Source organism: Sus scrofa, chromosome 18 (genome assembly GCF_000003025.6).
Source record: "Sus scrofa isolate TJ Tabasco breed Duroc chromosome 18, Sscrofa11.1, whole genome shotgun sequence".
NCBI lineage: Eukaryota > Metazoa > Chordata > Mammalia > Artiodactyla > Suidae > Sus > Sus scrofa.
This window is the reverse complement of record NC_010460.4, coordinates 12,590,011-12,602,143: the sequence shown is the minus strand read 5'-3', so window position 1 is coordinate 12,602,143 and position 12,133 is coordinate 12,590,011. Positions and strand designations below refer to the sequence as shown.

Genomic DNA, 12,133 nt, shown 5'->3' with positions numbered 1-12,133 from the left:
TACTACAATTATTTTATCCCTTTTACATATTTGGAAAATGAGGCACAGAGCAGTTAAATAATTTCACCAAAAACACACTATAAGTGGCACAATATATGTTTAAAAAAAAAAGTGTTTTCAGTGATGACAGTGGACCTTGTTGCTAAAAATTCTGTTTCCATTTGCAGCTCCTCACCAAAAGGCCATAAGTATCATGACTTCTATTGAACATAGTAGTTCAGTTATTCACGTACTCTGTCTTATTCAAGCTTAAGAAAATATGTTAGATTTTATTGGCTTTTTCCATTATTGCTCAATTTGGAATGAGTAGTCCTGTTTGTAAGAAGGCATTAATGATATGAAGGAAAAAAATGTAACAGATCACTGAGTTTTCTTTTGCTCTATTGTTAGGAATTTCTTCCAATTTACTTCTCAGCTTTGGGGTGTGTGTGTGTGTGTGTGAGAGAGAGAGAGAGAGTATGTGTGTGTATTTCCAAAAAGATTCAAGCAACTGCCTGGTTTATGGAGACTTAATAGAAATAATGGAGTAAGAAAGAAAATGTGAATTCATTTTCAAAAGATAACCTAAGAGGAAAGGAATGACAAAATCAGATACTTAATGTCAAGGACCAAATCTGGGAAAGCTCTGATCAAGACTGGATAGAGCTGTCTTGATTTTCTGACAAGTATATTATAATCTCCCAGTGATGGTGGGATGTGAGAGTGTGGAGCATTGAAGGCAGAACTACAGTGTACGATGCATTATTTCAGAATGACTTTAATCAAGCCAAAAACGGTTGCGCCACATCCTGCTTAGTGATAGATGTAAGTTAACAAAAAGGGCAAACTCTTTCATCTACAGAATTTTCATTATCAGTAAATTTTTATGCTGCACAGTTGTTCTCCTTGATGGTCATGGGTGTCTTTCCTTGCCAAGAAGACCAGGAGCTTATTTATAAAGGAAAGACACAATGACTTTTGCTACTCTGTATTCCCTTTGACAGCTAGCAAATGCCTGGGCATCAAGAATTGAACTGAACTTAACCAGATATATCAATTAAGGTTTCAACTTTTTTCATTTAATTGCAGAAGGTGGATGAGAGAAAATGCAGCCTTAAGATATTTCATACACTGGTGTTATATTTATATGCACATACTTTCACAAAAGCAAGTCTTGTCCTCAGCTATATTTTAGAATCAGATCATTGTACCTTTACCAGTTGGGATAAGTACCTAAAAATAATGAGTGCTCTTGTTGGAATGGGTTTTCATTAAAATGAAAAAATAAAAACCTAAGACTGATTTGAACATGAAAAGTTTATATCCTCATTTTTTTTTCTTTCTTGGAGATACCGTATTCCATGAAGCATCATAAATACTTTTAATCCAATGTCTATTAAGAAAACATGGACATCGATCCTTGTATAAAAGAAAAAGAAAAAAATTACCTCACCCTCTTAATACATTTGCCACTGCCCCCCCCCAAATAAACAGTCCGTGAATAGTTCAGCACAATTGTATGTTTACAAAGCATAGCAGATTTGTTCTAACATTTTCCCACCTGGAAAAACTGGGCTTAAGCATCTTCGGCAATCAAAAAGCAACACTGCGTTCTTCCCAATAAGTCATGTCACCTTAATAGCAAAGATATACTCGCAGGAATGAGACTAACTGTAAATGTTCTGTTGTAGAGATTGCAGATGGAGAGCGTGGCTCTGGGGATGGACGTGAAAAGGAGCGGAAAGAAGCCTGGAGAAAAGGCTGTCATATTTGCTCAGAAGAACCACCGAATCAGAGAGCAGAGAAGATTTCATTGGAGGAGCGCCTTCAACAGCAACTAATCCTGTCATATTGAAAGAAAATTGTAAATGTTCTCTCCAGAAATTGTCCGCCCATTGCAGCTAATCAAACCCACACGCACGAACACCGGCACGCTCTCTTGTTATACCAAAAGTGCCCGGGCGCAGAGACCCGGTCCAGCGAGTGCGCGCGTGTGCACACACACACACACGCACGCCAACATACATACACACACGAACGCACACACTCGCCAGCCTGAGGGTTAGCCAGAGCCGTGAAACCGCAGATCCTACTAGGAAATCGCCAGGGACACAGACCTAATTGGTAATTAGTTGTCCCTACGCTGATTACTACTTCCCCAAGCACTTTGGTGAAGGAATGAATCCCGCCCAGCTCGCCGGTCCAGCCAGGTCTCGGTTCGGTTTTGCTCTCCAGACTCATCTTCCTTATGAAGGCCAGGTTTGAAAGTCATTTTTGCTTTTCCTTTGGCGTTTTGGTGCGGAGGGCGGAGGCAGCGTCGGTTTCACTCCAGTCTGCACTGCGAAGGGGTTCCAGACTCGCCAGTTGACTGGGACTGGTGCGAAGTGCGCGTCTGCTCGCGCGCGCGCCCGAGCCCGCCCGGCAGCGCTCGCCGGAGCCTTGGGTCCGCTCTCTCCCCGCCTCCCCCGCCCCACCCCTCCGGGTGTCTCGGCACCAACTAATCTTTTCCTTTTCGCTTGCTAGATCAAGGGAGAAAGCAAGCCGGCGCCTGGCCTCGGACTCTGAACAGCGCGCAGCTCGCTCCCCGGAGGATCAGCCCCGAACCTGCGAAGGGCTCCCCACTCCTGCCAGCCCACACCAAGCTTCTTGCAGCCCGGGGAGCAAGTGGAACTAAACCTGCGGCAGGTAAGGACACCGCGCTGCCCAGCTCTCCGCTGGCGGGCTCCGGGCCCCCAGGCACTGCGGAGTCCCTCCCAACCCCCAGGGACGGGCACAGAGGCGTCCAGGGTTAGGGAATTGGAGAATTCCTCCACAAGTGCAGATCTGCAAACGGAAACTTTGACTCTTGGAGCTTGGAGAACCGCGCACAGCGATGGCGGGTCTGGAAAGAAGGGGCCATTGAGGTAGAGTGCGTGGCGGGGGCGTAATTCTGCGGGTCACCGGGTCCAGCGGAATGTGGCGAAGGCAGCCTGGGGGCCGCGCCGGCCAGGGTATTGCGCCCTCTTTCAGCCAGCCATTCCCTCCTCTGTCACCCGGCTCCCTCCTTCTCCCCGAGAAGTCTGCTGGGAGAAGAAGGGAGCGCTTCGCCCTCTTCAGCCCCTCGTATTTCTTCCCGCCAGGGGGTCTGGCCAGGTCTTCCAGGCGTTTGGGGTGGAGGCCTGGCTACACTGTCTCCTCCGGCTCCTCCTCGCGGTCCTCGGGTTCCGCCTTTCGAACAGCCCTTTCTTGGGGCGTCCGCGCCAGCTCGCTGGAGGGAGGCTTGGTACTGTGGTCTGACGAATGTGGCCACGGGGCAGGGGAGTAAGATTGGGGAAAGGGACCCAGGACAGAAGAATAGGTAGTCTTCTGCAACATCCCATTTTGGCCCACGCAGGAGGTTGGCTGTCCACCTCGAACTGAAGGCAGTCCACGAGCAACCGGACGGACCATGCCTGGGCTTCACTGACAGCCACCTCTAGATGAGCTCCGGACCACCTCAGCGGGGTTCGCGCTCATAGATTGGGAACAGCTGCACCCTCTATGTCCCTCAAGGTCCGCACCTGCGGACCTGGGCAATCGCCGCTAACTTGCAGCTTTGGGAACCCTCAATTGCCCCCGCAGGGGAAATCGCGAGGAAATTCCATCTGTGCGCTCCGCCCCGCGCCCCTAGTGGGGCAGGAGGCTGATCTCCTAGGAGAGCTCTGAAGAGGTCAGAATTGCCCGGAATTACAGATTCCGAGAGCAGCACATACCCTTTGCCTCAGCCCCGTCCAGTCCAAAGTCCCCCTTTCTCTACCCTCCTGCCGGCGGCGTCCTTTGAGCTACAGAATCTTTCAAGGGAGGGTTCTCTCGAGCGCTTGCCAGTCCCAGGCCTTGAGATCAATGGTGCCTGCATGGTAATATCTTTGGGAGTCACTTGAGAAGGAGAGGAGGGAGAAGAGCAGAGAAATGGAGGTAACCGCCTAAGCCAAGCAGAGCTGTCCGCAGACATCTCACCCCAGCTGCCCTCGCATGTCCTTAATGACCTCATGTAACCCGCCACCAAGGGCTCCAAGTCCACCTACCCAGGCGCAGTGAGCCCAGCAAGAGCAAGGCGCCTCGAGGTCCTCAAGCTTAGGAATCCCCCGCATTGACTTTGTTTCCTTTTCATCTTCTTTTCTTTTTTTGGTTTGTTTTGCTTTTCTTGCTCTTTTTCTTAGCACTGGGTGGCAGTGGGTTCGTGTAGTTTGCCAGTCTTCTAGTGCAGGCAACCAGCAACACAAACATACATCTTCACGCTCTACCACACACCAACCTGAATTCCAGCCTGCAGCAGCACGTCTGTCACCCCTGGGGTGCCTACAGCCACAGCCACCTCTATGGCCACAGTTCAGTTACCTCTGGCCTCTGCTCCTCAAAGCACTGGGTGGGAGGAAAGGGGAGCCAACTCTTATTCCAGAGAGAAACCGTCTAGAAAGGCAGTTGAATGGGTTGAGAGTGGGGTTTAGGGAGCTGGGGGCAGGGGAAGGTGCCCCTGCAGAGCAGTAGTGACCCTGAGTTTGTAGCACCCCCGGACCTCAGCCCCCCGGTCCTCAGCCCCCCCTCCTCCGTCAACCTAGGGCAGAGCCCACTGGGGGGAGGGAAGGGGGGTGGGGGGGCGCGGGGTGTTGGGGGGGCTTTTTCTGGGGAAGACCAGAGGTCGCTGGGTCCTAGAGTGAACCAGCACCTCATTTTGCTTGAGACCTTTTGGTTTACTGGTGTTGAGAAGGCTCTGAAAGTGAGGCAGTTCATAAACTCCAGATATTCAACCTGTTCTTATATGGCAAAGGTTTAATCTTGTATTTTGTTGGCAGTGTGTGTGTGTATATATAGATACACACACACACATACATATACATTATATTGAAAACCAATGGCAGGAAGATATATAGGGTACATTTTCATGGATAATCAAATAATAATAAGGATGATGATACACTTAAGAAACTGCAGTTAGGCGTGTATGATCTTCGAGGGGATAACAGCAAAGGCATAATTGTAAAAATAAGCTGGTTGGTCATATTAAGAACTGTATTCACCTTTGATTCAGAAAGTGGACTTTTGAGACCTGTCAAATGGATGGAAGAATTTTGTGCCAGCAGTGTCTCGGCTTTGCAGGATTTGGCAGCTAAGGACTCAAGAACTAATAAGTTAATGCCAAATGAATTTTGATTGTTATTATTATTAGTAGTAATGTGTTCCAGCTGTGGCAGTAGGATAAGCAACTTATATACTGACTCTATATGCTTTACTAGACTAAACGATTATGCCAGTCAAAACTGAAAAGTAAAACTTGACCCTAAAAAGGCATGGAAATTTCAACCGCTATAGCTTATTGTTTTAAAACTCTGTAATTGAGATGGGGTGGGAGTAGGGTAATTTCAGGGTGGGCTTCATGACAAATACTTGGTTTTCCTACAGAAGAAAGATGTGTTTGTCTAGGTAAGTGTGTCTGAGGGTGTCTAGCGGGGGATTGAAGTGAGAAAACAGGTCGATTAGAATATCCGTATCCTAGTTCAAGTTCAAGAGAACCCACAAATGTGTTTGCAGCCCTTAGCTGACTTCAGGGGTAGATAGGGGAGAAATTAGAAGTCAGACATAGGTAAAAGTCTCTATGGAATGAGTCCTCAACAGTCTGTCAGTTTTGTGGGGAGGTACTGCTATCTTTGTATTTAAAAACTGCATTACTCCCAATGTGATCCTATCCCCTTCTTTGCCCAGATATCCCCCAACATCAGGCACTTGGATGTACATTCAGTGGCAGTTTTACTACTCCGGTTTCAGTATAGCCAACCCCCAGGGGCCAGGGCACAGGAGGCAGGAGGGGCAGCCTCAGAGGTTTGAAGAAACAGCAGACCACAGCTTGCTGGTTCACAGGGAAGGCATGGCACCCACGTCAGTGGAGGACGGGCAGGCTGACCCAGGGACACATGTCTCTCTGACCCACAGCAGTGAACAAAGTTAAAGCAAGTGCAGAAGGGGAAGAAGAGGAGAGCGTACAATAAAGGAATTGAAGAGGGAATGGGAGAAAAAAAAATGAGGCCGAAATCTGTGGGCCTGCCACTGTGATGAGCCTCCATCACTGATGTTAGTCTCTGGGGTATGCCTGTGAGAGAATGCCCATGAGGTTTTCCTTAGTGGGTTTTGTTTTGTTTTGTTTGGCTTCACTCATAGACTGGGGGAAGTTCAAGTGCCAGGGATGGAACCCCAGCCAGAGCGGTGGCAATGCCGGATCCTGAACCGCCACGCCAACAGGGAACTCCCAGTAACTGTCTGTATGTGACCACTCAAACCCTACTCCTAGTCTCAATCTTTCTTCAGTTTACCCAGTAGGAGCAAGTGACTGACAGAAACATTTTGCCCCACAGTTCTCTTGAGGGACCGGATTTTCTTCATTTAACCTTGTATTTGGGTTGATTTGGTGTTTTATGATGTGGACCAGTATCTTTCCCTCAGTGAACTCTTCTATATCAAACACCGTCAGTACCCTCCTTGTAACTATTAACACCTGGCTTTCATTCCCTGTCACCTGTCCCCGTTTTATCTCCCTTTGGCTCATTGAGCAGATGTTGGGACTAGTTTCCTTAAAGGTATCAGAACAAGTGTACTGACTACATACCCCACAGCTCAGCTGGGTCACACAGAGGCTGTGGTGGTGAGAGTTTGTGTTTTGTGTGGGGCTAACAGAGCAGATCATTTTTCCTTGTGAATGCATTTTCATAGCGTGTGTTCTAAGTCCCTGAAACTGGAGTTCCCATTATGGCTCAGTCTCATGAACCCAGCTAGCGTCCAGGTTGATCCCTGGCTCAGTGGGTTAAGGATCCAACGTTGCTGTGAGCTGTGGTGTAGGCTGGCGGCTACAGTTTGGATTCAGCCCCTAGCTGGGAACTTCCATATGCCATGGGGGCGGTCGTAAAAATACAAACAAACAAATAAAAAGTCCCTGAAACTATCTCAAGCACCTATTAGATGCATTATTTCATCTGTTCTGTTAGGACTTTATCCCACTTTAAGATTGTGCCTGTTACATCCTAGAAGTTTATTAAATATTTGTTGGATGAGTGAAGGCATGAATCAGCTTTTACATTTTCTCATTGCAACAACCCTATGAAGTATATGTTGTTGTTCCCATTTTATAGATGAGAAAGCCAGCATTCAGAGGGCCTAAGTAATGGCCCAAGATCACACAGCTAGTAAGTTGCAGCCCCTGGATTAGAACATAAGCCTCTCGGACTCTAGTCTTTGTCTTACACTGTGCTGATGAAAAGTTGTAGAATATGTTTTGCTCACGTTTAGGGAAATCACAGCCATGGTGTTCAGTGCTCAACAATCTTCTCCTCATTCTTTTAATTCAAATATGCATATTCTTTTTGCATTCCCTAAACCTTAAGCAAGGAAGATTCAGTGCCAGCTAGATTCTAAGTTGGCACAACATGCTTGTTCTGATTAATCAGTGATTGCTTCTGGCAGAAGAAAACAAGGGCACCAAAATTACCTGATATTTTGGCTGCTATTTTCACCTATAGCAACGCAGAGATTTTCTTTTGTCTGCTGCAAAAGGGTGCAAGAGAATTTTGATATTATCTGGTGTAACTCATGTTAAGTGTTGAAGTGGATAAAGAGGTTTTCCCAGTGTGAAGCAGCTAACCAAGAACTGCCACAGAATACACACATCCCAACTTCCCTTCTAGTTGTCTTTTCAAGTGAGTTCCTCTGACTTGAGATTGCTGGTGCTTAAGCTTCTGAGTCTGAATGGCAACTTTTGATTATAGTTAGAATTTATTATCCACCTTTGCTTTGAAAGGTATGATGTGACTTGGCGAATCTGAAATTAGCGAAGTGTCAGGCAGGTTCTGGCTGGTTTGCCTCCTTCCATTCTTGATACAGCCTTGTACCTTATTTCATTTCTCTTTTTCTGAACACACATTCAAGCTCCTACTTTTATACTATGACCTAAATATACAATCATCTTAACTGGTGCTGTTACCATGGTAATGTTTCATGGTAGATAAGGGTACACACTAAAAAATCAGTTTCTTTCATTAGCAGTGGAATTCCTTCTTTGTCTTTCCTCCTCTCTCCTAAATCAGGGCTTTCACAGAATGGTGCCCTCTGCTGTGCAAAAATAGGAAGCATACTACTGTGGATAGGACAAGAAAATTGTTTTTTAAACAACTTAAAATTTCAATTTCAGTGGTAATTTGAGGTGGACAAAAACAAGAAAGATTCTCTATTAGTATATTTTTAAGTAAAAAGACTACTAGAAAATATTCATTGCCTGAGCATATTAAGTGCTGTTTGCTGTGTAGAATTACAGAGTTATAGGAAATGGGGGATAATTTTACCCTTAGGAGTTTCTGTTTTTGTTTTTTGTCTTTTTAGGGCCACAACTGCTGCATATGGAGATTCCCAGGCTAGGGGTCAAATCAGAGCTGTAGCCGCTGGCTTAGACCATAGCCACAGCAACGCCACATCCGAACTGAGAACTACACCACAGCTTACTGAAGTGCCGGATCCTTAACCCACTGAGCGAGACCAGGAATCAAATGTGCATCCTCATGGATGCTAGTTTTGTTTCTGCTGAGCCATGAAGGGAACTCCTGTACCAATCTGTATTTAACATATTGTGAAAATATTTCTATAGGAGACAGAGTGCTTTTATGGAAGACATTGAGATATCTCTGGAAGAAGAAGCTAATGGAATATTTTATATGCTTAAGTCTTTAAAATTTCAAAATGGAAGTCTCTCTTTAAAACTGGAACATTGCTCTTGCTGGATAGCCTGTATAATAATAATGGTATGCTATAAACATGTCTTCTTTCTTCCTCACTCCAATTCTCCTGTGACATCTCACAGTGTCATCAGGTCAACCTGTGTCTGATACTTGTCTGCAACTCATCCCTTCCTTTCTATCCACACATCATTTTTAGACCTTTAGCATCTCTCACTCGAACTATCACCAGAGCCTTGTAATTCTAGCTGGTCTCCCACTTCCAGTCTTCCCCTAGTACAATCCATGCCTCACACAGCCTTTCTAGAGTGCAAATCTGAACATATCATTATCTTGTTAAAAATTCTTCACCGTTTCTCAAGTGTCTAGAATAAACTCTAAAATCAAACCTACATGAGATTCCATAACTGATCAAACAAAAACTTTCAACCAAGCCCTATCTCTACCAGCCATTTCTTCATTCCCTCACTGAACAAGGAGATAATATGTATAAATAGCTTAGTGTAATGACTGGCCCAGAGGAAAGGCAAAGTAAGTATTGGCCAATATATTTTTCCGCTTTGTTCTCTTCCTCTTCTTCCTCCTCCTCGTCATCTAATTCCTTACTAGTGTAACACTAACAAGCAGTGATAAATATTCTACTGGTCATCCCCCCAAATTAATAATAATAGCTAAGAAAAACTAGGATGTGGCAGGTGTTTTTGCTGACTATTTTATATCCCATATCTCATTTAATTTCCCACAGTCAAGCACATTGCTTTATATATTCTCTGTATTCACTGTGTTAGTCATGTTGATATCCACAGTCAATACAATCATGACATTCAGGACATTTAATATTCCCAGCAAAGTTCTTTGGAAGGGGAAAACTTGGGTTTTCACTTTAAAGGTTAGCTAAATTTTTTTCTTGGATATTCAGATGAACTGTTTACAAAAGGGTTAACTTGTAAGAGTGCTAGGTAAGTCAAATGACTTTTACCCGGCACTGGTGGGGGACACTAACTGGAACTTGTTAGGAATGCTGATGATATCGGAGAGGTCAACAGAGGCCATGTTTGTATAAATGACAATAATATACATTTCAAATGTATTGGAAATAGAGCTTTACAGAGCTTTATTAGTACAGAGCTTTACTTTTTCCACAGTGTTTTGTGTAGAAAATAGGTAGCCCTATAAATATGCATAGTGCCACATCCCATTTTATGATATCAGGGGAGCTATGGGCATCTCCATAGATCAAAACTAAAGTCAAATTTTCAGCCCATGGATAATGTGCAACAAAAACAAGACTGAAGATCTTTGTTTTTAAGATAAATGAAAATAAAAGCAAAGTGTGTGGTAGCAAGGTAGTATTTTGAAGTTCCTATATTTTCTAGGTTTGGAAGAGCAGGGCTTGTCTTTTCTGAAGATGGCGACTCTTTATATCCTTTAATGTTGATCCCATGGCAAAACTGGATTCACTTTTCCAGAGTCAGCATTCGTAGTCATCATGTATATTGCTTTAAATAGCCACCTTCTGGATTATTTGAATCCCTACTGTCTTCTAAGAAGTTTTTTAAAAGAGGTTCATTCACAGGTTGAATTCTTGAAGTACTCTTTTCCTCTTGCAAAGATTTTGAGGTCAGATGCAGAAATCTGTGTGTTTAGCACCTCACATGATACCGAGGTGGGTAATCGAAGGACCGTATTTTAAATAATTGCAGATTGAGGAATTGGCATCTAAAGGGTGCTGGAGAAAAATGAAGTGTGGTTGATCATCCCAAATGTTGCTGCAGTCATCATCACAGGAGTTTTCCATCTTGTGTGGACCATCAAGACTGAGAGCTTAATTGCGGCCAGAGACTCTTTGATTTTTCAGTTGCATGTGATGAGTAGCAATCCAGAAGGACATGCACAGAAAAAGGTGCTCCTCTTCCATGTCATATGATTCTGGTACCTTTTATTTAGATGGGGTACAGTCCTGTATGTTTACCTTATGTCCTTAGATTTAAATCAGTTCTGGCTATAAGATTTATTTTGATATTATTTTCTTGATTATTATATTTTCTATGCCTTGTTTCATTGTCCCTGCATGCAATCCCTCATTTTCTCTGATACCTTCTGGGGAAGACATCTCTGTGCTTCTAAAGCTCTTCTGTGCACTCTCCTCTCTGGTATTTTGTCTGGGCTTTCATTACTAATCTAGCTGGACCGAGCCCCTGGCCCTCTTCCTCTCTCCCAGATCAAGTGGAGGCATTCTAATGGAGGACAGTGGGGGAACTGTCATAAATCTTAATGGGAATATATTTCACTGTTACTGTTGCAAAATGTTGTACGCTGCAACGAACCCCAATAACAGACTGATACGAAACCTCCTCCAGGAAAAGGAATGTTGTGATGTTTTTTCCTGATGTTATTACTCACCCTTGGCCAGAAAGACAAGTATTCCACTTTAATAAAGCAAAGAAGCTTTCCCTTACCTCACCAACTATGCCATGCCAGTAAACAAGATGAAATAATAGAGGAAGACAAACCTATTATCTTTTGATTACTTAATTAACTACTAAGGAATTCTTTAGAAGGAGTGAGATGGGGAACTAAAGAATTACAATAAAGGCTACTTTTTCTGACTCTTTATAAAACCTAAGCATGCAATAATTTGCTAGGGGAAGAGTATGAACTTCCTGCAATTTCATGTTGTTGAACATAATGAAGATTTTTTCATGCTCTGTGCCTTCTTCTCCCCTGCTACCATATAACCACTATGAAAATAGGAGGTGGTGGGAAAACTCTACTTGCCTGCATTCTTTGCAGATCATCAGGGAGTTTGTTTTCATTTTAGGGAGAAGATAAAAACTAGCCCCAAGGCCAAAGTGTTTCCCAGATCTGCCTGTTGCTTTCTTGCTTCATCCTCAAAATTACTTATCTGTTAGATTTTATCAGTGGAATGGTAGTTATATCTTCACATGTAAGCCTAAACACTGGAGACTTTTTTTCACCTTTTGAATGCTATGCTGGGAGTACTGAAGGCAGAGAAAAGAGTGGCTGATGAAGGTTTGACTGATGGGTACCAAAGGTAAACATTTCCATTTACTTTAAAGTGATCCTGACTGGATATTTTCCATGACTGGATATTTCCATGTTGGGGAAAAGTTCAGAATTTTGGATGAGATGCTCCTCTGTGACAATAATAGTGATAATGAAAAACAATAATCTCATAGCTGTTTCTTGTGTCTACCAAATTTTGGGTCTGTGGCATTTCTTTACATATACTCTTCCAATACCTCACATCAACCAGATGTAATAGATGGTCTGTCTGTCTGTATTTCTTTTTTTTTTCCTTCCTTCCTTCCTTCATTTCTTCTTTCTTTCCCTCTCTCTCTCCCTTCCTCCCTCCCTCTCTCCCGCTCTCCCTCTCCCTCTCTCTCAGTGTTGAAGTTGGTGCC

The 12,133-nt window shown here is 44.1% G+C and overlaps 1 protein-coding gene and 1 long non-coding RNA gene across 7 annotated transcripts in view; one reads left to right on the top strand and one right to left on the bottom strand.

The window, feature by feature from the left end:
* On the bottom strand, window positions 742–2,373 carry LOC100621475. Its single transcript, XR_308976.3, has 2 exons — window positions 2,097–2,373; window positions 742–1,822 (listed from the first exon to the last, which is right to left on the bottom strand). It is a non-coding gene; the product is annotated as an uncharacterized LOC100621475 (long non-coding RNA).
* Window positions 1,830–12,133, top strand: part of CHRM2 (cholinergic receptor, muscarinic 2) — a 145,176-nt gene continuing 134,872 nt past the window's right edge. For 2 of the 6 annotated variants that reach the window (XM_021078513.1, XM_021078516.1), the window contains exons 1-2: window positions 2,097–2,238; window positions 2,503–2,664. The gene's annotated coding sequence lies outside the window, so the exon portion shown is untranslated. 6 annotated transcript variants of the gene reach the window in all.